The 27,687-nt window shown below is 40.7% G+C and overlaps 1 protein-coding gene across 1 annotated transcript in view; it reads left to right on the top strand.

Annotated features, from left to right (window-relative positions):
* RBM38 (RNA binding motif protein 38) overlaps positions 1-27,687 on the top strand; it is a 79,291-nt gene that overhangs the window by 49,213 nt on the left and 2,391 nt on the right. The gene's annotated exons all lie outside the window — the stretch shown is intronic.

Here is a 27,687-nt window from a genome sequence, read left to right as displayed (position 1 = left end):
GTGATGAATGATAGATGGATGAATGTTTTTTATTGTGGGGTTTCTAATTTTGTATACTGTTTTATTGCTGTGCACTGCCCTGAGTCTGTCAGGGGATACAGTGTTCCCTCAATTTCCGTGGGGGATGCGTTCCGAGACCGCCCGCGAAAGTCGAATTTCCACGAAGTAGAGATGCGGAAGTAAATACACCATTTTTGGCTATGGACCGTATCACAAGCCATCCCTTAACACTTTAAACTCCTAAATTACCATTTCCCATTCCCTTAACAACCATTTACTCACCATTATTACTGGTACTCACCATTGAATAGTCATCCTGATATTTATAAACATAATTATTTATTAACAATAATTTTTGTTGTTATTTATTTGCAAAAATTATTAGTTTGGCGATGACGTATGACCTCATCGGATGGAAAAAAACATGGTATAGGAAAAAAACCGCGAAGTATTTTTTAATTAATATTTTTGGGAAAACCGTGGTATAGGCTATCCACGAAGTTCAAACCCGCGAAAATCGAGGGAACACTGTAGTCGGCTTATAAAGAATATACACATAAACAATACATACTTGATTGTTGTGACCAAGCACAGTGCTATTTTCCTAAGGCTTGATGGAAGAAAACAAAATGCAGACTCTTAACTAAATGCATCCCAGGCCAAAGAATTTAAATAAATAAATAAATAAATAAATAAGAAGGAAGGAAGGAAGGGGAGGAGGAAGGAAGGAAGGAAAGAAAAAGAAAGAAGGAAGGAGAGAGAGAGAGAGAGAAATAGCACCTTTTTAGCAAGGTTCCATATATAACTATATAAACTACGACTGAATGGTCTCTGCTGTGAAAAGCTGTACTGGTGCTCCTTGTTCCTAGTCATTAGTGGCGTGACAGTGTGATAAGGGTGACTCTGAGCAAAGAGCAGGTGTAACCATTGTGTAACCGTAACAATCATTTCTTTCAATAGCAGCTTTCATGAGCTCCAGCATACACTTTGAACGTAAATAAATAAGGCGTAATCAAGCTTTCTTTACAACACCCTGGAGAATAGAATCGGGCAGTCATGCAAATCCTGTCCCGTCGGCTGTATGAATTCCCAGAAAACCCATTCAGAACTGGGCTTCCAGCATACTGCACAAAGTTGGATAGTTGGACATGGTGGTTGTTGTGGTTCGTTTAATTTCTGTGACTACGGGCATTTTCAGAGTGCCAAGTGACTTGAATTAAATTTGTCATACTACTAGATCACTCAACTCTCAAACAGCTCTTTCTTGGAAGCTTTCAAAGCACACATGTAGAGATAGAGGTCATGTAGAGGTTGTACGCAGCCAACTGCCTACCTCAAGCAGGCCTCGCACACCTACATGATCTCACTCAGTTCACATCGCCGGGATGATGTAGGATACTAGCCCTGGCTGGTATGTGATCTCGTCTAGGTTGTATCAACAGGATGTTCTTAAGGATTGGCAAAGACAATTCACTGATAAAAATGATGTTGCTCTTTGTTACCTTTTGGTAACAATGATATAAAAGCAATAAATATTGCAAAAGCAGTTGCTCTTTGTTACCTTTTGGTAACAATGATATAAAAGCAATAAATATTGCAAAAGCAGTTAGACATCTTAGCATCCTGCTACGACTGGTCTCTAATTCCATCACACACAGACTCCTATAAGCTATTTACCAAAAGCTTTTCCACCCTTCACTTCTCTGGATGACACAAAGTTATCAAGCTGAAACACATTCTAGCTGTAATACAGAGCACGCAGAGAATTGCAGAGCAAACCTAAAAGTGAGTAGCCAGACAAAGAGAAATAAAGAGAATGACTCAGAGAAATAAGCAATGAACTCTAGCTCCCTCTTGTGGCAGTCTGCAAATCAGACATAGCTCAGTTTATATATTGCGAGCCCAACTGTTTTGGACAGAATCCTAACAGTTATCTGGCTTCTCCATTGACTTTGCTTGTCCGAAGGTTGCAAAAAGGCAATCACATAACCCTGGCATAAATACAAGCCAGGGACCAGGCATCCAAATTTTGATCGTATGACCATGGGGCTGCTTCAGTGATTGTAAGTGTGAAAATAGTCGTAAGGGTCCGTCCCCCCGCCCCCCGTGCTGTTATAACTTTGAACAGTCATTAAACAAATGATTGTAAGTTGAAGAGTACCTGTTTTCTTGTAAGAGGGCTTGGCATGTTCTTGAAATGATTTGGGACTTCCTTCTTGGATGTGTTTTGACTTTCCAGTTGAGCCAGCAAGCTTGGAGTTCCCAGGCAATCTTCTGACTGCTTCTTTTCTTTTTCTTCTTAAACTGCTTCTAAGGTCAGCCAACATTGGCTATATATGGCCACCTTCTCGAGTACATTTATCCCTATATACACTTACAAGTTTACTCTCCAGGCATGTAATTAAGGATTTTTTGCAACTTTTTTTTTCTATTCCTGTATGCAGAAAACTTTAATGCATGAATAAGAATCATTCAGGAATATATTTATGTCTGTATAAGAGTGTACACAGAGACATAAATACCCATTCATATGCCTTTAGTACTTTAAATTTAGTAATTTAAGAAGGTCAAAAGTGTCAAGGATTAGCTCAATCCTAGGTGATATTCCATTATGTTGCCATATAAGGTAAAATAAGGTTGTAAGCATGTGAAATGAATGCTGAGTCATAGGGAGTAAGCTGCAACCTGATTGGGCCAGAGCATTATAAAATGTAAAGCACCTTTACAATGGGTGTGGTGGTGTTTTAGGTGGTTGTTAGTTGGCTGGCTGAAGCAGTTTGAGCATGAGTTAAGTATTGAGTTAGAACTGTGGTGTTGATGCGGAGAAACCTGGATTGGTTTAGTATCTATGTATAAGTGAGCTTTACTGTGTACAGTGTTCCCTCGATTTTCGCGGGTTCGAACTTCACGAGAAGTCTATACCACGGTTTTTCAAAAATATTAATTATAAAATACTTCGCGGTTTTTTTCCCTATACCACGGTTTTTCCCACCCGATGACATCACATGTCAACGCCAAACTTTCGTCTGCCTTTAATAAATATTTTTTTTAAATAAACTTTAATAAACACGGTGAGTAATAATCTAAATGCTAAGGGAATGGGAAATTGCAATTTAGGAGTTTAAAGTGTTAAGGGAAGGGTTGTGATACTGTTCATAGCCAAAAATAGTGTATTTACTTCCGCATCTCTACTTCGCGGAAATTCGACTTTCGCGGGCGGTCTCGGAACGCATCCCCCGCGAAAATTGAGGGAACACTGTACAGTGATCCCTCGATTTTCGCGGTCTCGATTTTCGCGAAACGCTATACCACGGTTTTTCAAAAAATAATAATTTAAAAATACTCCACGTTTTTTTTCTATTCCACGGTTTTTCCCACCCGATGACGTCATACGTCATCACCAAGAGTCACTTCTCTGTCTCTTTCTCTTTCTTTCCTGTCATTCTCTGCTTCAATCATTTTCTCATTTCTCTTTTTTTCTCCCCTTTTTTCTATCATTTCTCTCTCTTCCTTCCACTCTTCTCTCTCTCTCTTTCTTCCTCTTTCTCACTCTCTTCCTTCCTTTCTCATCTCTTTCTTTCCTTCTCTCTCTTTCTCTATCTCTCCCCCTCTTGCTCTCTCTCTTTTTCTCACTTTCCCTCTCTCGTGCACCCACCAGCCTCCGGAGAATGCCTGTCCCGCCTCTCTTGCAGCAGAGGAGAGGTGGAGCGGGCGGGCGAAAGGACGAGCGGTGGGCGGGCGAGCGGACAAGCGGCGAGTGGCAGGCGGGCGAGCGGACAAGCGGCGAACGGACGAGCGACGGGCGCGCGGCAGGCGGACAGGCGGCGAGCGGGCGAACGGACAAGCGGCGAGCGGGCAAAAGGACGAGCGAGCGGACAAGCGGTGGGCGAACGGACAATCGGTGGGTGGCGGGCGAACGGCAGGCGGGCGGACAAGCGGCGAGCGGGCGAACGGACAAGCGGCGGGCGGGCGAAAGGACGAGCGAGCGGACAAGCGGCGGGCAAGCGGACGAACGGCCGGCGGGCAAGCGGACGAACGGCGGGCGGGCGGACAAGCGGCGAGCGGTGGGCGAACGGACGAGCGGCGATATGTTTATTTTATTTATTTAGATAGATGTGTATTAGTTGCACTTTCGTCGCTCCCCGGCTCCACCATCTGCGCATGCGCGGCCATGAAAAAAGGGCGCGCATGCGCAGATGGTGTTTTTACTTCCGCACCACTATATCGCGGATAATCGATTTTCGCGGGAGGTCTTGCAACGTAACCCCCGCGAAAATCGAGGGATCACTGTATAGCTAAAGTAAAGTTTGTTCCTGTAAATAGAAGACTAAGACAGAAGATATTTTGCTTGCAGTGAGGAGTAAAACTCTTTACTCCTGTTTTTCTACAAAAATGTCTTCGTTATTTATCTGAACTGGTTCCTGAATTGCCACACTATAAATTCTGGTATCTACACAAGTCCTGCTGTGTATCTCAGTATATCCGGACAAAAAGAACCAGATTTTATTTATTTATTATTTAATTTGATTTCTGTGCCACCCTTCTCCTGAAGAGATTTTGTCTCTTCAGATTTTACTTCAGAGGTGAAAGGCTCGTGGTTCGCTTGTGCCTGTGAGTCATCAGAGAGCCAGTCACAAAGGCAACGCAAGTCTCCACTCACCCGCCCGGGTGCTGCCATTTGAGTTATTTCCTAGTCTTCGATGTGGGGCGACATACAAATCTAATAAATAATAATAATCTAAATAATAATAATCTAAATATTATTATTATTATTATTATTATTATTATTATTATTATTTATTGGATTTGTATGCCGCCCCTCTCCATAGACTCGGGGCGGCTAACAACAATGATAAAAACAGCATGTAACAATCCAATACTAAAACAACTAAAAACCCTTATTATAAAACCAAACATACACACAAACATACCATGCATAACTTGTAATGGCCTAAAGGGAAGGAATATCTCAACTCCCCCATTCCTGGCGGTATAAGTGAGTCTTGAGTAGTTTACGAAAGACAGGGAGGGTGGGGGCAGTTCTAATCTCCGGGGGGAGTTGGTTCCAGAGGGCCGGGGCCGCCACAGAGAAGGCTCTTCCCCTGGAGCCCGCCAAACGACATTGTTTAGTCGACGGGACCCGGAGAAGGCCAACTCTGTGGGACCTTATCGGTCGCTGGGATTCGTGCGGTAGTAGGCGGTTCCCGAGGTAATCTGGTCCAATGCCATGTAGGGCTTTAAAGGTCATGACCAACACTTTGAATTGTGACCGGAAACTGATCGGCAGCCAATGCAAGCCGCGGAGTGTTGAAGAAACGTGGGCGACTCTTGGAAGCCCCACGATGGCTCTCGCGGCTGCGTTCTGCACGATCTGAAGTTTCCCAACAACAACAACAACAATAATAATAATAATAATAATAATAATAATAATAAATATTTTACCTTCCACGTATGCAAGGAACACTTTGCACACGCACAGAGGGTAAAAGAACCCAAATGGCGGCAACCGGGCGCGTTGGCGGAGTCTTTGCCCCCTTTACAATCAGCTCTCTGACGAGTCAAAGCCCCCGGTCTATTTACTGCTTCCATTAAACTGATATAACTCTTCTTTTGGAAATCCCTCCAATGCTTGTTTTAAAACAAGGGCTCGACATCTTCATGATTCCAAAGAAAAAGTTGTGAATGCTCCCAACACTGGAAGTTTTAAAGAAGATGTTGGATAATAATTTGTCTGAAGTGGTGTAGGGTTTCCTGCCTAAGCAGGGGAGTGGACTAGAACCGTGTTTCCCAACCTTGGCAACTTGAAGATATTTGGACTTCAACTCCCAGAATTCCCTAGCCAGCGAATGCTGGCTGGGGAATTCTGGGAGTTGAAGTCCAGATACCTTCAAGTTGCCAAGGTTGGGAAACACTGGACTAGAAGACCTCCAATGTCCCTTCCAACTCTGTTATTCTCTTCTATTTATTCTATTCTACTCTATTCTACCTTTCTAAATTTTTAGACAACCATTTTCCTAATCAAAACCATCCCAGCTGCCCCTTGAGCCACTTGACAGTGTTTGTTATAAAGTATTTATTGGTTGCTGAGAGATGAATGGAGGCAAGAAAGCAGGGGATGTATCATTAGTATATATCGTTTGGATCAGTAAACAAGAATTTCACCACATTCTGTTCCAGCAGTGGTTTAATTGTGAGAAATGCAGATTGGCAAGGCCCGTGCCATTTGCTTGAGCAATTTCGGTTACTGTGGTGATTTTATTTTTCCCCTAGCAAAGCATCAAACACTCCCCTAGCAACATAGGCTTGGCCACTGACTGTATTCTTGTCCAGTTGGGACAATTGTTAATACATAGGCTTCAACATTAAACCCACATTCCTTGGCTTCTTCAGTCTAGAATAAGAAAAGACCAAAATTTCTAAGCATTGTGTGGTTACAGATCTTCTAAAACAACCGTTAAAACAAATTTGCTAAACCAATTGTGTGTGTGTGTGTAAGGAAGATCAAAGGAACTAGATTTTGTCTCTTTAGAGTCTACTTATTGTTCTGTCGGGCTCTCTGGTAGACTCCTCCCAAAAATTCACAAGTACAAATTTCAGGCACACACACGTTTGAAAATTCAAAACAATGTTCTTTATAATGAAAATTCACTTAACCTAAGCCCTCTTTTGGTATAGCAAAGAGCCCTCGTCTCCAACCAAACTGGTAATTTGTACAAGTCCCTTATCAGTTCTGTGATACTTAGCTTGCAGCTGTGAGGCAATTCACAGTCCTTCTTCTTTCACAAAGTGAAACACACTTTGCTCTGGTTTAGTTTCAAAGCGGGGAAAATCAGCACCTCACTAATTACCATAGCCCCACCCAACCACAGGTGGCCTCATTTTCTTTGATAATAATCTCTCAGTTGTTGCTTCCTATGCATCGCTCTCCGCATGCGTGGCTGTATCATTAACTCTTGTTCCGAATCCAAGGAGGAGCTAGATAATTGATCTCCTTCTGAGCTGTCTGCCCCACTCTCCTCCTCCCTGTCACTCCTGTCTTCTTGGTCAGAGGAGCCTTCATCATCAGATTCCACTGGGGGCAAAACAGGCCTGCAGCATGTGGATGTCTCCCCCACATCCACAGTCCTTGGGGCAGGAGCTGGGCCAGAGCTAACCACAACACTTACTGATCCCATTATACTGATATAACTCCTCTCTTTTGGAATTCCCTCCAATGCTTGTTTTAAAACAAGGGCTCAACACATTCATGATTCCAAAGAAATACAACTGTGTAAGTGAAGGCGGAGAGCTTAGTTGACAGATCAGGGTGGTTGTAATGGCTGGATCTTTTTGTCTCTTGGTAGATTTATTTGCCGCATAAAGTGATATTGTTGCAATTGTTTTGTCATTAATCAGTAGGATATAGAAATCCTGGAAACGGACCTCTTAACTAGGTGATCTTAATTCTGAGGAGAGTAGAAAGTTAGTCCCAGCGTAAGAATAGTCTTATAAAATGCATATAGCATATAAAGACAATGAATATTGACAACAGGCAGTGCAGTAAATTTTGTGTGAACCACATCTGTACGAACAATATAGATTTTCTTGTTCCTCACTTACCTTGTTGCTACCAGTTGCTAAGGAGCAACAGCAGGATAAAATGACTGCCTTCAAACCTTGTTTGTGTAAAGAAGACTACTTTTATGTGTGTGTAATGTTTTGTTAGTTTCTTACTATTGTTTGTTTTTGTTATTTGTTCTTTCTTCTTTAATGTATTAAACCAATAAAGATTATTTTATTTAAAAAAAAAGAAAGAAAGTTAGTCTCATAGCAGTTTTCAAACACTTATTAGCTCCTAGTAGATTCTTTTTTTTAATCATTTTTTTTATTTTCAAATTTTTATGTTACAATAAAGCATGACAGTGTCAAAACAATATTTACACAATTATATAATAACTCATTTTTGATTCCCAGGGCATTGGATTCATAAGAGATTATACAGTTCCATAAGTCCTTATGAAAAATTCCTTTCATCAAAAATAAAGATTCACATATTTCTGCAAACATACAAAATATATCATATACTTGAACTGTAGTCCTACCTTTTGAAGCGAACATATTATTTTTCCTTCCTTCATCATCTGCTCTTTAAGTTACAGTGTTCCCTCGATTTCCGCGGGGGATGCGTTCCGAGACTGCCCGCGAAAGTCGAATTTCCGCAAAGTAGAGATGCGGAAGTAAATACACAATTTTTGGCTATGAACAGTATCACAAGCCTTCCTTTAACACTTTAAACCCCTAAATTACCATTTCCCATTCCCTTAACAACCATTTACTCACCATTATTACTGGTACTCACCATTGAATAAGACACTTAGTGATCCTGATATTTATAAACAATTATTTATTAACAATAATTATTTTTTTTGTTATTTATTTGCAAAAATTATTAGTTTAGCGATGACATATGACGTCATTGGGTGGGAAAAACTGTGGTACAGTGGTACCTCAAGATACGAACCCCTCGTCTTACGAACAACTCGTGATACGAACCCGGGGTTCAGCAAAATTTTGCCTCTTCTTACGAACTTTTTTCGAGTTACGAACCGGCGTTCGGAGACTGCTGGGAAGCCGCGCGGCTGTTTTAAAAGGTGACAGCCGGGCGGCGGGGCTTCCCAGAAGCCTCCCGAACGCCGGTTCGTAACTCAAACAAAGTTCGTAAGAAGAGGCAAAATTTTGCTGAACCCCGGGTTCGGTTCGGGAGGTTGCTGGGAAGCCCCCCAGGCCGGCTGCGACCTTTTAAAACACCCGCGCCGCTTCGCAGCTGTCTCCTGAAGCCGAACGCTAAAGCCGAACTTCCACGTTGTGGGGATTAGTTATTAAGCAGAGTTATGGCATTCGGGGCAAAACTCCTTGTGTATATTATTTATTTATTTATTTATTTATTAATTAATTATTTAGATTTGTATGCCACCCCTCTCCGCAGACTCGGGGCGGCTCACAACAAGACACAACAAATCGTAACAAATCAAAATAAATTTAAATATTTAAAAATTTAAAAAGAACCCCAATATACTAACACACACACACACACACAAACATACCATGCATAAATTGTACATGCCCCGGGGAGGTGTTTTAGTTCCCCCATGCCTGACGGCAAAGGTGGGTTTTAAGGAGTTTAGGGAAGGCAGGGAGAGTAGGGGCAGTTCTAATCTCCGGGGGGAGTTGGTTCCAGAGAGTCGGGGCCGCCACAGAGAAGGCTCTTCCCCTGGGGCCCGCCAACCGACATTGTTTAGTTGACGGGACCCAGAGAAGGCCCACTCTGTGAGACCTAATCGGTCGCTGGGATTCATTGTTCTGGTGTGTTATTTTGAGAGTAGAAGTTGAAACAATATCTATCAAAGATGTGAGTGGTCTGTAAATATTTTCCCTGCTTTCTTTTTGACTCGTGCAGTATACAGATCCTCAATGGAAGGCAGGCAGGTAGCAATTGTTTTTTCTGCAGTTCTGATTATCCTCCGAAGTCTGTGTTTGCCTTTTTGGGTTGTAGAGTCAAACCAGACAGTTATGGAGGTACGGATGATAGACTCAATAATTCCTCTGTTATATGAATTATTATATAATTATGTACGAGAAGAACTTTACCTATTTGCCTTCTAACAAATAGGTATTTTGTCCACATATATGCCTCCTTGACCAGAAAAAGTGCACCATTTGAATAGACAATTGTTCTCTCACATCCACACAAACCATTTTGTTACAGAATAGAATAGAATAGAATTTTATTGGCCAAGTGTGATTGGACACACAAGGAATTTGTCTTGGCGCATATGCTCTCAGCGTACATAAAATAAAATATACATTTGTCAAGAATCATGCGGTACGACACTTAATTATTGTCATAGGGGTCAAATAAGCAATGAAGAAGCAATATTAATAAAAATCTTAGGATACAAGCAACAAGTTACAGTCATCCAGTCAACATGGGAGGAAATGAGCCGGGGTGGCGCAGCAGGTAGAGTGCAGTACTGCAGGCCACTGAAGCTGACTTGTAGATCTGAAGGTCAGCGGTTGAAATCTCATCACCGGCTCAAGGTTGACTCAGCCTTCCATCCTTCCGAGGTGGTTAAAATGAGGACCCGGATTGTGGGGGCAATAGGCTAGCTCTGTTAAAAAAAAGTGCTATTGCTAACATGTTGTAAGTCGCCCTGAGTCTAAGGAGAAGGGCGGCATAAAAATCGAATGAATGAATGAATGAATGAATAAATAAATAAATAAATAAATGGGTGATAGGAATGATGAGAAAAACTAGTAGAATAGAAGTGCATATTTAGTAGAAAGTCTGACAGTGTTGAGGGAATTATTTGTTTAGTAGAGCAGTGATTTTCAACCTTTTTTGAGCCGCAGCACATTTTTTACATTTACAAAATCCTGGGGCACACCACCAACCAAAATGACACAAAATGACACCCTAAGACACTCTCCTCGTTTTCCATCCCTGTCTCCTCCCCACCCTTGTGTGTGTGTGTATACACAGTCTTGAACCATTTCCAAAGACAGGTGAGGGCTGGGGTTTTTTTCTCTCTTATTCTTTGGGTGCTTTTTATTATATGCTTTAAATCAAGAGTCACTTCTCTCTCTCTTTTGTTTCTCTCTCTTTCCTCTCATTCTCTCTCATTTTCTCATTTCTCTTTTTTCCTCCCCTTTTTGCTTATTTCTCTCTCTCTCTCCCTTCCTCTCCTTTTTTCTCTCTCTCTCTCTCTTTCTTTCTCACTCTTGCTTCCTCTCTCTCCTCACTCTCTTTCTCTCTCTCTTTCTCTCTCTCTTGCTTTCTTTCTCTTTCTCTCTCTCAGCAAAAAGTTGCGAGACCGGAACCTGAGCTTCCTTCTTCGCAGCATACCTGACCATGTCTCGCGGCACACTAGTGTGCTACGGCACACTGGTTGAAAAACACTGTAGTAGAGTGATGGCGTTCGGGAAAAAACTGTTCTTGTGTCTAGTTGTCTTGGTGTGCAGTGCTCTGTAGCGACGTTTTGAGGGTAGGAGTTGAAACAGTTTGTGTCCAGGATGTCTACGGAGAGGGACGGCATACAAATCTGATTAATAAATAAATGCAAGGGGTCAGTAAATATTTCCCCCGCCCTCTTTTTGACTCGTGCAGTATACAGGTCCTCAATGGAAGGCAGGTTGGCAGCAATTGCTTTTTCTGCAGGTAACATGTTCTCAAGAGTCAAAAAAGCATTGCTGCCTGGTCAGAAAACCCAGTGGTACTAAATGCTCAATAGAAACCCAACCTTGGAAATGTCAGTTGGGATTGTACTACATTCACGAGTTGTTTTGGAAGAAGCTATAGCAACCATCGAGGTAATGCATAATGAATCCACGTAAAACAAAAAACTTCTAAAAACTCGCTAGCTAGCCAATATAAAATATTTAAAAGGGCACTAAAAGCTATTAAAAGCACATTCCTAATACCCTTTCTAATAACGAAGGAAAAGTCTTTCTGATGCAAACTTCTCATGAGTTTTCATTTTCAAAGCTGCAATGTAGATATTGAGATGTGAAGATGAGATGTATGAGAGAGAAAATAAAGAGTTGAGGGATTGGAAGAATTGGTCCAGTGCAAAGATATATTAGATCTTTTCACATTAGATCTTTTCACTTACACATTTCAGCCAATTACTGAAATGTGTAATACGGTAAATCATGAATTCACCCTTTTTTTGGAAACTGAATTTAGCTGAACTAAATCACTTCTACAACTTATACAGGAGCTCTCTAAAGCAGTGTTTCCCAACCTTGGCAACTTGAAGATATTTGGACTTCAACTCCCAGAATTCCCCAGCCAGCGAATGCTGGCTGGGGAATTCTGGGAATTGAAGTCCAGATATCTTCAAGTTGCCAAGGTTGGGAAACACTGCTCTAAAGGACAGAGATTGACACAGAGCCTTCATAAATCACAGTCTACAACATTTTTTTTCCAGATTTCAGTGCCCTACCTGGTATTCAGGGCCATACCCAGGATGGTACAGTAAAACAGAAGTAGATTCAGAATGAGTACGAGGAGTAGTCAGAGCACATACTGGCCTTAATTCGGTAAAACAGATCTAATTATTTAATCATTTTCTACCTCTAGCTCACAAAAAAATGAAATTGTAATGACATAGAAACATAGAAACATAGAAGACTGACGGCAGAAAAAGACCTCATGGTCCATCTATGATTAAAGTAGAAAGTTTAAAGTCACGGGCAACTCTTTTTCAGAGTTAAATAGTCACAGAGAATTTGAAGGTTCTTCTACTAGTATCAACTATGTAAATGTCTAGTTTCATAACCACGTTTTTAACTCTATGGTGGTGTCCATATTTGAAAATTATTTTGTCTGCTTCTGCAGACTGGAAGAGGCAACTCTATTTACTTATTCTCTTCCTTTTTAGAAATGAGGACAAGGGGACAAATTTCCTTCCTTCCTTCCTTCCTTCCTTCCTTCCTTCCTTCCTTCCTTCCTTCCTTCCTTCCTTCCTTCCCTCCCTCCCTCCCTCCTTCCCTCCCTCCCTCCTTCCCTCCCTTCATCTTTCTTTTTCCCTTTCCTTTCTTTCCACTTGGCTGACAAACTGTCTCTTTGCCTTTGTATTTGGTTCTTTCACGCCGATTGTATCTTCCCTTCAGTTGCCTAACAACCTTTTGTAAAACTTCCTAGAATCATTTCTGACTCTTCCAGCCTTTAATGTGGCTCATTGTTGCAGTGGATCACCTGGATCTAGAAATGAAACTTTGAAAGTTCTGGCTGGAGGGGGAGTAACGAATGTACTGTATTGATGAACTGACCTTTTATTTATTTTTAAAAAATATTTTTATTAAATTGCATAGACAAACATGACATACATAACATGCAACACTTAGTGGAGCTACAGTCGCTCCGCTCAGAGTAGAAGTCATCTTTATATTTAAGCGGGAAAAAAGTGAAAAGAAAAAATCTTGTCGTTGTTTAACACCGTCTATAAAATACTTAAAAATATCCATTATAAAATGATAAATAGAAACACATTTAAAATATTTAGCAACATATATAAAAATTTTAAAATTCTAACTTAAATTGAACTAAAAGAAAAGAAAAAAAAGGAAGGAGAAAAGACAAAAAGAAAGTAGAAGAAAAAAGGAGTTCACATTTATATTGTGAACTGACCTTTTAAATATATATTGTAGCCCTCCTTGTTGGTGTAGCCTTGCGCTTGCTGAATTTCCTGAGAAAAGGCTGAGTATGTGGTGGGAAAGGTTTTGGTGGTTATAGGTTGGAGAAAAGGGAGATGTTTCTAGGATTAAAAAGATGGCAGAAGAAGGATGACCATGAAGAACAATGACAACTTGGAAACTTTATAAATTGTATGATGCCCTGATAAGTCACACCCACTCCACACCCACTTCTTGTTATGGGCCCAATGAAAGAATCAAAGCTGGACACAAATCAAGGTCTATCCTTTGTAGAGAACTTCAGGTCCTTAAACCAGAGTTTTCATTTTTATACTCCTTGGAGACAATGTTCTATTAAATCCTTCCATTCCTCACCATCCAGTGAGAGGTGAAGACGCTTCTTGGATGAGAAGTGAAACATCTTGGAAGAAAAAATATGGGTGCGGGCACTCACACATGCGCAGAGTGGAGGAAAAGGGGAAGGAAGGAAGGAAAAGAGGGAAGGAGAGAGGAAAAAAACATACCAGAAGGCCTTACATATTCCATTTCTTCTTGGAGAGTATACATTATGTACTGGCTATTTTAGAAATGGCGATAAATTTTCTATAAAATTTATAGAAATTTATTACACCCCCTAAAGCTCATAAGTAAGAAGGTGAGGACAAATGAAGGGAAATATTTCTTCACCCAGAGGGTCGTTGGTTTATTTATTTATTTATTTATTTATTTAATTTATTTATTTATTGGATTTGTATGCCGCCCCTCTCCGCAGACTCTGGGCGGCTAACAACAGTGACAAAAAACAGCATGTAACAATCCAGTACTAACCAACTAAAAAAAAGAATTTATGGAATTCACTTCCGGAAGAGGTTGTGACAGCTGTCAGCCTGGATAGTTTCAAGGCAGGATTAGACAGATTTATGGATGCCAAGTGTATCGGTGGTTATTTATTATTTATTTATTTATTACTTGGATTTGTATGCCGCCCCTCTCCGAAGACTCGGGGCGGCTCACAACATGTAAAAAGACAAATCATAAGTAATCAACAATTTAAAATTTTAAAGATTTAAAAAAAAAAAAAAAACCCCACAAACTAACAGACTCACACACAAGCATACCATATATAAATTCAAACGGATATTGAAACGGATGTCCATGTGCCGCCCCTATGTTGGTTGAGGCAGGCAGGATTCCCTTGAATACCATTTGTTGGAGGGAAAGGGAGGGTTTTGCCTTCTCTTTCTGCTCAAGATCCCCATGGACAATTGGTGGGCCACTGTGTGACACAGAATGCTGGACTCAATGGGCTTTGGCCTGATTCAGCATGGCTCTTCTTATGTTCTTATAAAATTAACTGATCTTCAATTAAAACTAGGTATGTCATATTTTTACAGACATAGAAACATAGAAGACACGGCAGAAAAAGACCTCATGGTCCATCTAGTCTGCCCTTATACTGCAAATTTACAAATTTCTATGACTGTATATATCCTGTTTTTGTGTCTTGTTGATTTCTGTGCATCATCCAGCCCTCACCTTGATTGTGGCCCTGTGATGTCTTCCTCGTCTTGTTCTCCTGGTAGCAAGAGAAACCTGGCATGAGTCTCTACAGCAAGCCTCAATGGTTCTAATTTTAGGTTTGAGTATGTTTCATGGTATGTGCTCAAACTGTTTGTGGTCTTGGCCAGGAGTTAATCAGTAACGCTGTGAAAAGCTACCAAACTCCCGTTCACAAGGTAGCTCTGATGTGCGTTGACCGTTTCAAGATGGATGTTTTGCATAATTGAGTTTCAGATGAAAAGTTCTTCTGGCGTTTAAGAGTTGTTATCTCGGGTTGTCTTGGATTCCCACGCGTTTTAAACAGAATTGCAAAACAGAGGAAGTTCATACTTTCATTTTCAAAACATGAAAAAATCAAAGGACAGCCTTTTCAGTTTTCAGTCTTGTACTTTTAACACATTATGAGTCATCTTTAATAATTTAGCCAGAAGATAATTTTGTCACAAAATTGATGGGTTCCTTGGTCAGAAAGAAAAATAAAACTCAATCAACTTAGCATATTAGTGTATTTTCTTTCACCCTAACATTTAATTCAGACTTAATTCAAAGGTCTGAATGTGTATGATTGTTTTTTAAAATATTTGGGATTTTAGGTTAGTTATCTAGCCTAATTAATTGGATTGGCCATTGTATGTTATTATATTTTATTATACGCTGTAAGCTGACCCAAGCCTTCAGAGAGGGGTGGCATATAAATCAAATACATATATACATACATACATACATACATACATACATACATACATACATACATACATACATACATAAATGCTCTTATTCTAGGAAACTTTTAGCTTGCCGTTTCTATTTTTTATTTCTATAAACTGGAGAAATTTATTATTTATTTCTATAAACTGGAGAAATTTATTTTCTCCAGTTTAGAGCTTCCATCAACCCTCTTTTCAATCAGGAACGGTTTGAAATTTGGGTCACATTCAAAGGTGGGTTCCTATCGGTCCAATTCTTTAGAACTGTTAGTAAACTGGCTATGATATTACGGAACTAGTTCTGTTGTTGCTGATCTATGGGCACCACCATCTTGGATTTTGCTTCTGTGCATGCGCAGAATCTATTTTTTTAATTGCTGGGGGTGTGCACACGAATGCCTGGCGCAACCCTGATCAAGCCGGCAGCAAAACAATCCAGAACCCACCATGGTCACATTAAATTAATATCTATGCTTGATGTAAGAAGAATTGTAAGATTTATTTTAAGCATAGGCACTGGATATAACATCCCTTATTCCTAAGAATAGCCATTGGTAAGAGATGCCAGACGTTGTAATACAGTAACATTCGAAGTGCTGCAAATTATTTAACTTGCTTATAATATTTGCTTGATTAGGGGAAAAGATAGGCAGTCATGTTAGAGCAGTATCTAAATTGCTATGGTTAGACATGTAGAACAAAAGCTAGATATGTGAAATGTAATTCTAAAAAAAAATACCGGGCATAAATACCGTGTTTTTCAGAGTATAAAACGCACCAGAGTAGAAGATGCACCTTAGTTTGGGGGGAGGAAAATAGGAGGAAAATCTACCTACTAGGTACTCATCTGGCTAGCGTCCTTAGTCTGGTCAGCTTCAGCACATTATTTTATCCCCTGGTTAGGGCTGAAAAAAATATTCGGAGGAAGTAGCAATGAAAGCAAGCCTGCAAGCTGGGAAGATCAGTCGGGAAGAGGTGGGAATATCATTAATCCATTAGGACTGGGGGAAAAAAGCTTTAAAAAAAACCTAGATTCGGAGAATAAGACATACCCAAATTTTCAGTCTCTTTTGTGGGGGGAGGAAAAGTATGTCTGAAAAATACGGTAGCTTCTGCCTTTGGCTCTCTCTGGCTTCTCTATTCCTGCAAAAGGCTAAATATAAATTTGTTTAAAGTGCAATCCATATGAAACCAGCTGTCTCTTCAGGATGAATAAATGAATTGTTTCTCTGTCTGGTCTAAATTAAGTCTCCCACTACCCCATTCCTTAACAGAATTTATGGTTAGTGGCCAACATTTGTTATTAATGACTAAGGGCTGCTACTAAATAAAATATGGAAACCACTTTTGAAGCTACTGTACTTAACAGAATAACAGAGTTGGAAGGGACCTTGGTGGTCTTGTAGTCCAACCCTCTGCTTGAGCAGAAGACCCTATAACCGTAATGGCGAACCTATGGCACAGGTGGCACAAGGAGACCTATCTTCCGGCACTTGAGCCATTGCTCTTGCTCAGCTCCAACAGGCATGTGACACACTGGCCAGCTGATTTTCAGCTCACGTGGAGGCTCTGAGAGGGTGTTTTTGGCCTCCAGAAAGCCTCTGGAGCCTGGGGAGGCCGAAAAAACGGGCCTAATGGGCCCATTGGGAGTTGGGAAATGGAGGAGAGGGGGTCGTGTGTGCATGCATCAGGGGGCCGGGCAGTGGGTGGGCATTGAATTATGGATGTGGGAACACGATTTCAGCACCCAAGGGAAAAAAGGTTGGCCATCACTGTCCTATAACATTTCAGCTAAATAGTTGGTCAAACCTCCAGTGTTGGTGCACCCACAATTTATAGAGTCTACGGAGAGGGATGGCATACAAACCTAAATAATTATTATTATTATTATTATTATTATTATTATTATTATTATTATTATTTGTTTTGTCGGGCTCTCTGGTAGACTCCTCCCAAAAATTCACAGGTACAAATTTCAGACACACACACATTTGAAAATTCAAAACAATGTTCTTTATAATGAAAATTCACTTAAACCAAGCCCTCTTTTGGTATAGCAAAGAGCACTCGTCTCCAAACAAACTGGTAATTTGTACAAGTCCCTTATCAGTTCTGTGATACTTAGCTTGCGGCTGTGAGGCAATTCACAGTCCTTCTTCTTTCACAAAGTGAAACACACTTTGCTCTGGTTTAGTTTCAAAGCGGGGGGAAATCAGCACACAAAAAGTCAGTCAGTAAAGCAGTCACGAAACACAACGATCAGATAATCCTCCACAATGGCCAAACCCACAGGCTGCTATTTATAGCAGCCTCACTAATTACCACAGCCCCACCCAACCACAGGTGGCCTCATTTTCTTTGATAATAATCTCTCAGTTGTTCCTGCCTATGCATCGCTCTCCGCATGCGTGGCTGTATCATTAACTCTTGTTCTGAATCCAAGGAGGAGCTAGATAATTGATCTCCTTCTGAGCTGTCTGCCACACTCCTCCCTGTCACTCATGTCTTCTTGGTCAGAGGAGCCTTCATCAGCAGATTCCACCGGGGACAAAACAGGCCTGCAGCATGTGGATGTCTCCCCCACATCCACAGTCCTTGGGGCAGGAGCTGGGCCAGAGCTAACCACAACAATAATAATAATAATTATTATTATTATTATTATTATTATTATTATATAAAATTTTATAGCAAATCTAGGTCATTCTTTTCTATCATTTAGGACAGTGGCAGAATCAGATTTTTTGTGGGGAGGGCTGTATACGTGGAGAATTTAGTAGTATAGTTGCAATCAGTTGTCTATGATGAAAAAAACTAAACCAGCCTACCAAATTCTGGGCTTCCACCAGATGTCAGATTATTAATCCCAGAAAGTTTTCTTAAATGTAACCACACTAACTCCTCCCAATTATTTAAATAGATCTATTCCAAACATGACTAAGTCACGGTTTAACTCAGCTGCCTTATCTTAATACTAATACTTAATACTAAACCAGGACATTTCAAATTATACTTTTACAGATCTTATAAAATTGATGTGGCTTTCCGGAAGTATTCTCTGCCATAATAGAACCGGGCCTCTTCAGATCAAACATTTATTTTAAAAAGCTTCTTTATTTTGTGAAGTTGTCTAGAACAACAATAAAGCAATCTTTAAAAAATAGGGTTTTTTTAATAATTTGAACATTCTATAGGCATTTATAGTTATTGACTATGCAGCAAAAAACAGCCAGTTTCAGCACAGTTTGATTAGCACAAGAAAATAAAATTCTGCCTTGCCTCTCCCTACAATTTGCCTCCGTTCAGCTTTAGTTTCACTTTCATTTTATTATGGGCTTGATGACAACTTCAATCAATCAGCTTGAGTGTCGGGAGGCAGCTAATCAGTGGCTTGTGCTTCAGGCTCTATTTGTTGATTGATTGGTTGGTTGGACTTTTATACCACCCCCTCCGAGGACTCAGGGTGGCTTATAACATATAATAGAACAATAGATAACATCTTAAATCCAATTATTTAAATTTAAAATTAAAAAAAAAAACCAAAACCCCAAGACAGTCATTCCCATTACTCTCAGCACATTCATTGGCCAGGGGGCTAGAGTCTAGTGGCCTCAAGCCTGGCGGCATAAAAGACTCTTGCAGAAGGTGAGGAGGGTGGGGGCAGTACAAATTTCTGGGGGGAGCTGATTCCAGAGGGCTGGGGCCCACACAGAGAAGGCTCTTCCCCTGGGCCCCGCCAAGTGACAGCTGTTTGCTGCAAGGAGATAAATTGCTGGCAGGCAGAGACCAAAGACAGGGAGTGGCTGGGTGGGGTTACATTTGGTGTATAAGACGCGCCCAAATTTTCACCCTCTTTTGGGATGTTTATTGTTGTTTATTAATTGATTTTGTCCAATACACAATGATGGTTTTAGTGGGTATACTCATAGTAAAATACATAATGAAGGTTATAGAGGAGATACTCATAGTAAAATATATCTAAGAAAGAATAGAAGATATAGGAATAAAACATATCAATGAAAGAATAGAAGGAGATATATAGGAATAGAAGAAAGGAATAGGAGATATAGGAGAGCAGTAGGACAGGGGACGGAAGGCACTCTAGTGCACTTGTACTCACCCGTAACTGACTTCTTAGGAATCTGGATAGGTCAACCATGGACAATCTAAGTGTAAAATGTTGCGGGTTTGGGGATGACACTATGGAGTCCGGTAATGAGTTCCACACTTCGACAACTCAGTTACTGGAGTCATATTTTTTACAGTCAAGTTTGGAGCGGTTAATATTAAGTTTGAATCTGTTGTGTGCTCTTGTGTTGTTGTGGTTGAAGCTGAAGTAGTCGCCGACAGGCAGGACGTTGCAGCATATGATCTTGTGGGCAATACTTAGATCTTGTCTTAGTTCTAAGCTTTCTAGGCCCCTTACTGACATCTTAGGTAAAAGGTGCATCTTGTACTCCGAAAAATACAGTTAGTTGGGCCTTGCCCTCAGAAGGGCCACTTGGAGAGAAGAGCTGCTAAATTAGTCAAAATATGCCATTTAACCACAAGATGTTCTCTGCCAACCCTTCTAGGCCCCTGGGATGCCCCCACCTCCTCCAGTCTATTTTTAGCCATTTTTTCTGAAAAGGAATTAATAGAGCATAGCATGAAATGCTTAGCTACACTCAGTTATATTTCTCTTTCTTTCTCTCTCTCTCTCTTTCTCTTCTCTCCCTCCCTCCCTCCCTCTCTCTTTCTCTCTCCCTCCCTCCCTCTATCTTGGGGCCCTTTCAACTGAACCCTGTACAAGTCTCAGCCTGTAGAGGAAGTAAGAAGGGTGCTGGGTGATTTTTATGAAAATAGCAATAGGGAGGCAGGAGGAAGAAAATTGAATATAATAAGCAATTTCATGCTTGACAACAGATGAACCCTGAAGTCACCGCTGTCCTGCAAGCAATTTTTTTTTTAAAAAAAGGCCTTCAGCATTGTGCCAGTACATGTCCAAACGTGGAAACCTTGACAACAGCCTGACATGTTACATAAACTTGAAAAGGGCCCTCCTATCATTCAAGGCAGAATGAATTAATCTGTGCCTATCAGAGAAGAGGCTGGAAACGGGGAGCTTTGCTATGACCTCATAGATATTGCAAAGAGGAAAATAGAAGAGACCCTATGACTGGAAACCTCAATCTCAACCCTTAATGCCTTTTCATACATATACAGCGGTACCTCTACTTACGGACTTAATTCGTAGAAAAGTTTGTAAGAAGAAGCAATTTTTCCCATAGGAATCAATGTAAAAGCAAATAATGCGTGCGATTGGGGAAACCTCAGGGAGGGTGGAGGCCCTGTTTCCTCCCAGGAGATTCCTAGAGAGGCCCCGGAGAGCTCCCTGCCTTTTCCGGTTACAGTTTCAGAGGCTCAGGTTTGTAAGTGGAAAATGGTTCTTGAGAAGAGGCAAAAAAATATTGAACAAACGGTTCTTATCTAGAAGAATTCGTAAGTAGAGGCGTTCTTAGGTAGAGGTACCACTGTATACTACGCACCCTGTTTCCCCCCAAAATAAGACACCCCCAGCTTTTGAGTGCATGCCAATAAGGCCAAGCACTTATTTCAGGGTGCAGAAAATATAAGATAGGGCCTTATTTTTCAGGAAACACATTGTCTTTTAACTATTGCTATTATTGTAAGCCCCCCCAGAGTCCAATTGGAGTTGAGCAGCATATACATTTCACAAATAAAAAATAAAATATTAATAATAGAGGGGTGGATGGATGGGATGGGTTTGTAACATTTTTTTGCTGATAATGAAAATAAAGAGATCCTTGTATAGACCTATTTCAAGCTATTTAGCTCTCATCAGCTAGCCATACCCTTACTGGGATTTGAACTCTGGGCAGACTGCCTATAAGGGGTGTGTGTGTGTGTGTGTTTGCTGATAATGAAAAGGAAGGGAGACTAGTATAGTTCTATTTCAAGCTGTTTTGCTCTCATCAGCTAACCATAACCTTACCAGGATTTGAATCTGGAGATTCTGCCTGTAAGGCAGTAGCTTTGTCTGTCTGTCTTGTCTTGTCTGTCTGTCTGTCTTGTCTTGTCTGTCTGTCTGTCTGTCTGTCTGTCTGTAAACTAAAAAATCAAGCAAAAACATAGGGGGAAAGGGTATAAAAACAGAAAAGAAAAAGTAAGAAATCGTAAAAACCAAAGGAGAGAATGAAACAACCAGAAATAAAAAATATCTAAGGAAACTATTTCCAACCTGCTTTGCAGCAGGTACAAATGTACTGCAAAGTCTTTGGTGCTCTTATGAGTTTAGTTTCATTATCCAACCTCATCCAGTGTTAATGAGTGTGGGGTTTGCAGTGTGTTTGTATACAGTAACTAGGTCAGTGTTAGTTGTGGGAGTAATTCCCTGTACAGTTGTTTTAGTAATTCCTTGATTAGGTTGATGTTTACTGTTCGATTATTTGTCTTGGTACTTCCTTGACTGAAGTATTGTTTAGTGCAGACCTGGGCAAAGTGCGGCCTGGGGGTCGGATGCGGCCCGCCCGCTCTCTATGACCGGCCCGCGGAGGAAGGAAGGAAGGAGAAATGAAGGAAGGAAGGAAGGAAGGAAGGAGAAATGGAGGGAGGGAGGAAGGAGAAATGGAGGGAGGAAGGAAGGATGGCGGAAGGAAGGAAGAAGAAATGGAGGGAGGAAGGAGAAATGGAGGGAGGGAGGAAGGAGAAATGGAGGGAGAAAGGAAGGATGGCGGAAGGAAGGAAGAAGAAATGGAGGGAGGGAGGGAGGAGAAATGGAGGGAGGGAGGAAGGGAGGGAGGAGAAATTCTCTTTCCATGTCCTTTTGCAAAAGTCCAATAAATGCTCATTTTTAATTGTTCATTGGTTTCATTGGCCTTTCCAAGAAATTTAAAGCAACCCCCCCCCCCTTCTCAGGGGAGAAAAAGGGAGGATGGGGAAGAAAAGGAATCCAAAGCTACTTTCAGGCAAAACCTCCACTATGTTTTCTCAACTGACAATATAGGTCTTTTTCAGGCTTTTTCGGCACCCAAGGAAAAAAAGGTTCACCATCACTGGCATAGGATGTTCAGTTTGCCAGTTGAAATACTGGTAGCCCTTGATTTTTTTACTGTAATTGGGACCAGGATTTCCATTGCTAAGTAATGTGGCTGTTAAACGAGTCGTAGCTGATTTTACAAACATGGGTTATTAAGAGAATCTGACTTCCCCCATTGATTTTGCTTGTTGAAAAGAGATATGATCATGCATGTCTTTCTTAAGTGGCATCTATGGACCTACATAGAAATTCATTGCCCTAGATAGTCCTGGGGACACTTGTGATTTGCCATGATTTTTGTGCTGCCTGGTATTTGGCACCGGACCAGATTATCTCAGGGACCGCCTTCTGCTGCACGAATCCCAGCGACCAGTTAGGTCCCACAGAGTGGGTCTTCTCCGGGTCCCGTCAACTAAACAATGCCGCTTGACGGGACCCAGGGGAAGAGCCTTCTCTGTGGTGGCCCCGGCCCTCTGGAATGAACTCCCCCCAGAGATTAGAATTGCCCCCACCCTCCTTGCCTTTCGTCAGTTACTTAAAACCCACCTCTGCCGCCAGGCATGGGGGAATTGAGATACCCTTTGCCCCTAGGCCTTTACAATTTTATGCATGGTATGTTTCTATGTATGTTTGGTTTTTTATTATAATGGGTTTCAATTGTTTTTAGTATTGGAATATTGTTATACGCTGTCTTATTATTGCTGTTAGCCGCCCTGAGTCTCCGGAGAGGGGCAGCATACAAATCCAATCAATCAATCAATAAACAAACAAACGAATAAATAAATAAATAAATAAATAAATAAATTTCTACTTGTAGTCCTCAGCTTACAACCACTCCTTTAATGGCCATTCAGACTTATAACGGTGCTAAAAAATCATGAGCTATGACCAGTCCTTGCCATTGAAACCAGTGGAGCATGCCCTCAATCAAAATTTGGGCCCTTAGCAATCAGTGTGTATTTTGATTTGATTACATTTATATGTCGCCCATTGCTCATGGACTCGGGACGGTGAACAACAATAAAATACAATACAAAAAGTTAAACTATAATGAAAAAGTCATTCATCTCACATTCATACAACAGTCAGGCTGCAGCAAGATGTCGGTGCTTAATGGTCTTCCCAGGCCTGCCGGCAGAGCCGTGTTTTACAGCCTTTCAGAAGGCCAGGAGAGTGGGGGCAGTACAAATCTCCAGAGGAAGCTGGTTCCAGTGTGCCGGAGCCATTACAGAGAAGGCCCTTCCCTGTAGTCCCACCAACAGGCATTTACCAAGTTTGCAGCATTTCAATATCATATAATTATTATTAGCATATGTTATTACATTAGACAGGACACCACAATGCTATTGCAGAGTAGCAATTTGGCCAATTTACCAGCTCTGTTGAGGGACAGAGTCATGGTCGTAATCTAGTCCTGCCTTGTGCTCACATAACACAGCAGAACACACAACATAATCCAACCTACGAGGGTCGCCCAGAAAGTAATGCACCATATATTTTTTCTTCAACAATTATTTATTGAACACAATGAAACTTACACACAAGAACGAATGATGTTTCTTCTACATCCCCTATTTTTCCATGTAATCTCCGTCCCATTCTATGGCCTTCCTCCAGCGAAACACAAGGGCGTGTATGCCTTGTCGGTACCACCCCTTGTTCTGGTCACAAAGCCATTTCTACACTGTGCGAATCACCTGTTCATCATCCTCAAAATGTGCCCAGCGACTAACTTTATTTATTTTATTTATTAGATTTGTATGCCGCCCCTCTCAGAAGACTCGGGGCAGCTCACCACAGTAATAAAAACAATATAGTAGTGGAGCAAATCTAATATTAAAAAACATATAAAACCCTATCATTATTTAAAAAACCAAACAGCACATTCATGTCAAACATAAAACAAAGTATAAAAAAGCCTGGGGGAAAGGTGTCTCAATTCCCCCATGCCTGGCGGTATAAGTGAGTCTTGAATAGTTTACGAAAGACAAGGAGGGTGGGGACAGTTCTAATCTCCGGGGGGAGTTGGTTCCAGAGGGACGGGGCCGCCACAGAGAAGGCTCTTCCCCTGGGGCTGGCCAAACGACATTGTTTAGTCGACGGGACCCGGAAAAGGCCAACTCTGTGGGACCTTATCGGTCATTGGGATTCGTGCGGTAGCAGGCGGTTCCGGAGGTACTCTGGTCCAATGCCATGTAGGGCTTTAAAGGTCATGACCAACACTTTGAATTGTGACCGGAAACCGGAAACTTTACTTCTGTCGACTGCAGATTCTCCATAAACTGTACTCAAACGTTTGTGAATGTTCCCAACAGTTTATTTCTCCACAGTGAGAAATTCAACGACGACATGTTGCTTGTAACGTACATCACTTACAGATGCCATTTCGAAACACTGCTGCAGCTACGCTAGCTGTCTGAAGAAACACAAAATTTACACATGCACGCCTGACAATTCAAATAATGTATATCTAATGTTTGCATTTGGACCATTACTGTAGGCTGAGAAAAAAAATGTGGTGCATTACTTTCTGGGCGATCCTTTGGCTTTGGTTTGTCCAACACATTAAAGCCATCCCAAAAAGACAATCAAGGATTAACAGTGAAACTTACTGTGTTCAGCATATGGAGCAAATGGGCTTGCTAAATCATTTACCTAACCAAGTGTGTTGGAATTTCCTGAGCAAGGAAACAATACTGTATCTCCAAAATGTTGCAGAGGAACAGATGGCCATTTCATTGTTTTAAATAAGCTATTAGCATCCACCTCATTAAAACAAGATTCAGTTAGAAAGAAGCTCAGAACCAACTGAGAGGGCCTTCCTTAGCATAACTCATTGATGCAATTTTTAGTGGGAATAGAAAAAAGGGCCTTTTAATTGTCCCTTTTTTCCTTGCAGTAATTCTGCCTAGTCAGACTTCATATAAGAACCTTACTTTCTTGGTTATGGGCTGCTGCTGTGTGTGAAGGTTAACACTAAATGTGATGTGCATATTTATTTGGTAGAGGGGAAGAGCCTATCTTATTGTCATAATTGCAAAAAGGGTGTATATGAAAAATAAGGCACACATTTTGCAAGCCCTTCCCAGACATAGGAGAAAAATGTGACTTGTTTGTGGAGTGTAGGTGAATTAGTGAATAAAACAGAGTGAGCTTTGCAGATATTCAAAACATATTTTGCTGCCTATTCCCATGGAAATCAGACCTATTTTTGTTCCCATCCCTGCCAAACAACAAGGCTAACATGGACCTCAAACCAACAGAAACTTGGGCAATGTCATTAAATAAAATACTAGGATATGCGGAAATTGATAGGCTAACGCTTATAATTAAGGAAAAGAAAGAAACGAAATTTTTTTTTCTACTTGGAACCTATTTTATCTATGGTTAGCTGTCAAAAATAGGAGCTAGAAACAGGGAAATATATAGAAAGGATCAGTGATTCTAAGAAAGGTATGTTAAAGTGGTTAAACAAATATTGTTATTATTAATAATAATAATACTATAACTAATACTAACATAATGAATACTGTTGTAAACCCTTTGGTTGTTATTTCCTAAAACTATTTGTACCCAGACAACATAGTTTAATTGAAATTGAAATTTTTATATATTATAATTTTTTTAAAAAAATGAAAAAAAGAAGAAGAGAAATTTGGACCCCAATGGAGAACCACCATGTAAGCATGAGTTAATCAACAAGAAATTCCCTTCCTTTTTAGCCACTCAGGGCCTCCTGAAACTATGAGATGGACACTAAATAAATGTGATGATGATGATCCCAAACATTCCGAAAACAAATGTCGGGAACTGATAGGGGCTTTCTAATACAGTGGTACCTCTACTTAAGAAGAACTTAATACATTCTGTGACCAGGTTCTTAAGTAAAAAAGTTTGTAAGTAGAAGCAATTTTTCCCATAGGAATCAATGTAAAAGCAAATAATGTGTGCAAACCCATTAGGAAAGAAATAAAAGCTCGGAATTTGGGTGGGAGGAGGAGGAAGAAGAGGAGGAGGAGGAGGACAGTCGCTGCTGAAGGAAGAAGGTGAGGTGAGGGGAATTAAAAAAATGAAAACTTTAAGGCTTAAAAAAAAAAGAGGGACTCTGAGGCGGTGAGGAGGAGCACGCGCCTCTCATATACCCAGCGCGAGGCTGCCTCCTACACACTGTGCCAAAGAGAGAAACCCAGCCGGAATGGCAGGAAACTGGCCGGGCCTTCGTCTCGCCCTAAAATTTCCTGGGAAATTTTTCCAGACTCAGGTTTATAAGTAGAAAATGGTTCTTAAGAAGAGGCAAAAAATTTTTTTGACTACTCGGTTCTTATCTAGAAAAGTTCTTAAGTAGAGGTACCACTATATCATCATTTGCATCACAGAAGCATAATAATTAAACATCCTCTGCCTTCATGTGTTAATGATGATCATTAGAGCCCCAATCTGAATGGGACTTGACTGACCTAAAATGAAGAAATCGAACAGGCTGGAGGAAACACCAAGGTTTAAAGAAATCCATGTGGAATCCCTGTTAAAGGGATTTCTATCTATCTATCTATCTATCTATCTATCTATCTATCTATCTATCTATCTATCTATCTAATATCTATCTATCTATCTATCTATCTATCTATCTATCTATCTTCTGTGTCTTTCTTCTGTGCCGCCAAACTTGCCAAGGCAATTCTATGCAGCTAACTGTCGTGCAATTAAAATACCATTTAAAATAAAACATTAAAGTATTAATATTGTGAAAATATTTACTGACCCCTCACATCCTGGACATAAATTGTTTCAACTCCTACCTTCAAAATGTTGCTATAGAGCACCGCACACCAAGAAAACTAGACACAAGAACAGTTTTTTTCCTGAGCGCCCTCACGCTGCTAAACAAATAATTACCCTCGACACTGTTGAACTATTTACTAAGTCTGCACTGCTATTACTACTAGTTTTTTCTCATCATTCCTATCACCCATCTCCTCACACTTATGACTGCGTGACTGTAACTTCTTGCTTGTGTCCTTACGATTTATATTAATATTGATTGTTTCCTGATTGCTTATTTGACCCCTATGACAATCATTGTGTAGTGCCTCATGGTTCTTGACAAATGTATTTTTTCTTTTATGTACATTTGAGAGAGCAAATGCACCAAAGACGAAATTCCTTGGGTGTCCAATCACCATTGGTCAATAAAGAATTTCTATTCTATTC

The sequence above is a fragment of the Erythrolamprus reginae genome, chromosome 3 (genome assembly GCF_031021105.1).
Source record: "Erythrolamprus reginae isolate rEryReg1 chromosome 3, rEryReg1.hap1, whole genome shotgun sequence".
Lineage (NCBI taxonomy): Eukaryota > Metazoa > Chordata > Lepidosauria > Squamata > Dipsadidae > Erythrolamprus > Erythrolamprus reginae.
Note: the sequence above shows the minus strand (reverse complement) of the source record. Positions and strands in the feature narration are given on the sequence as shown.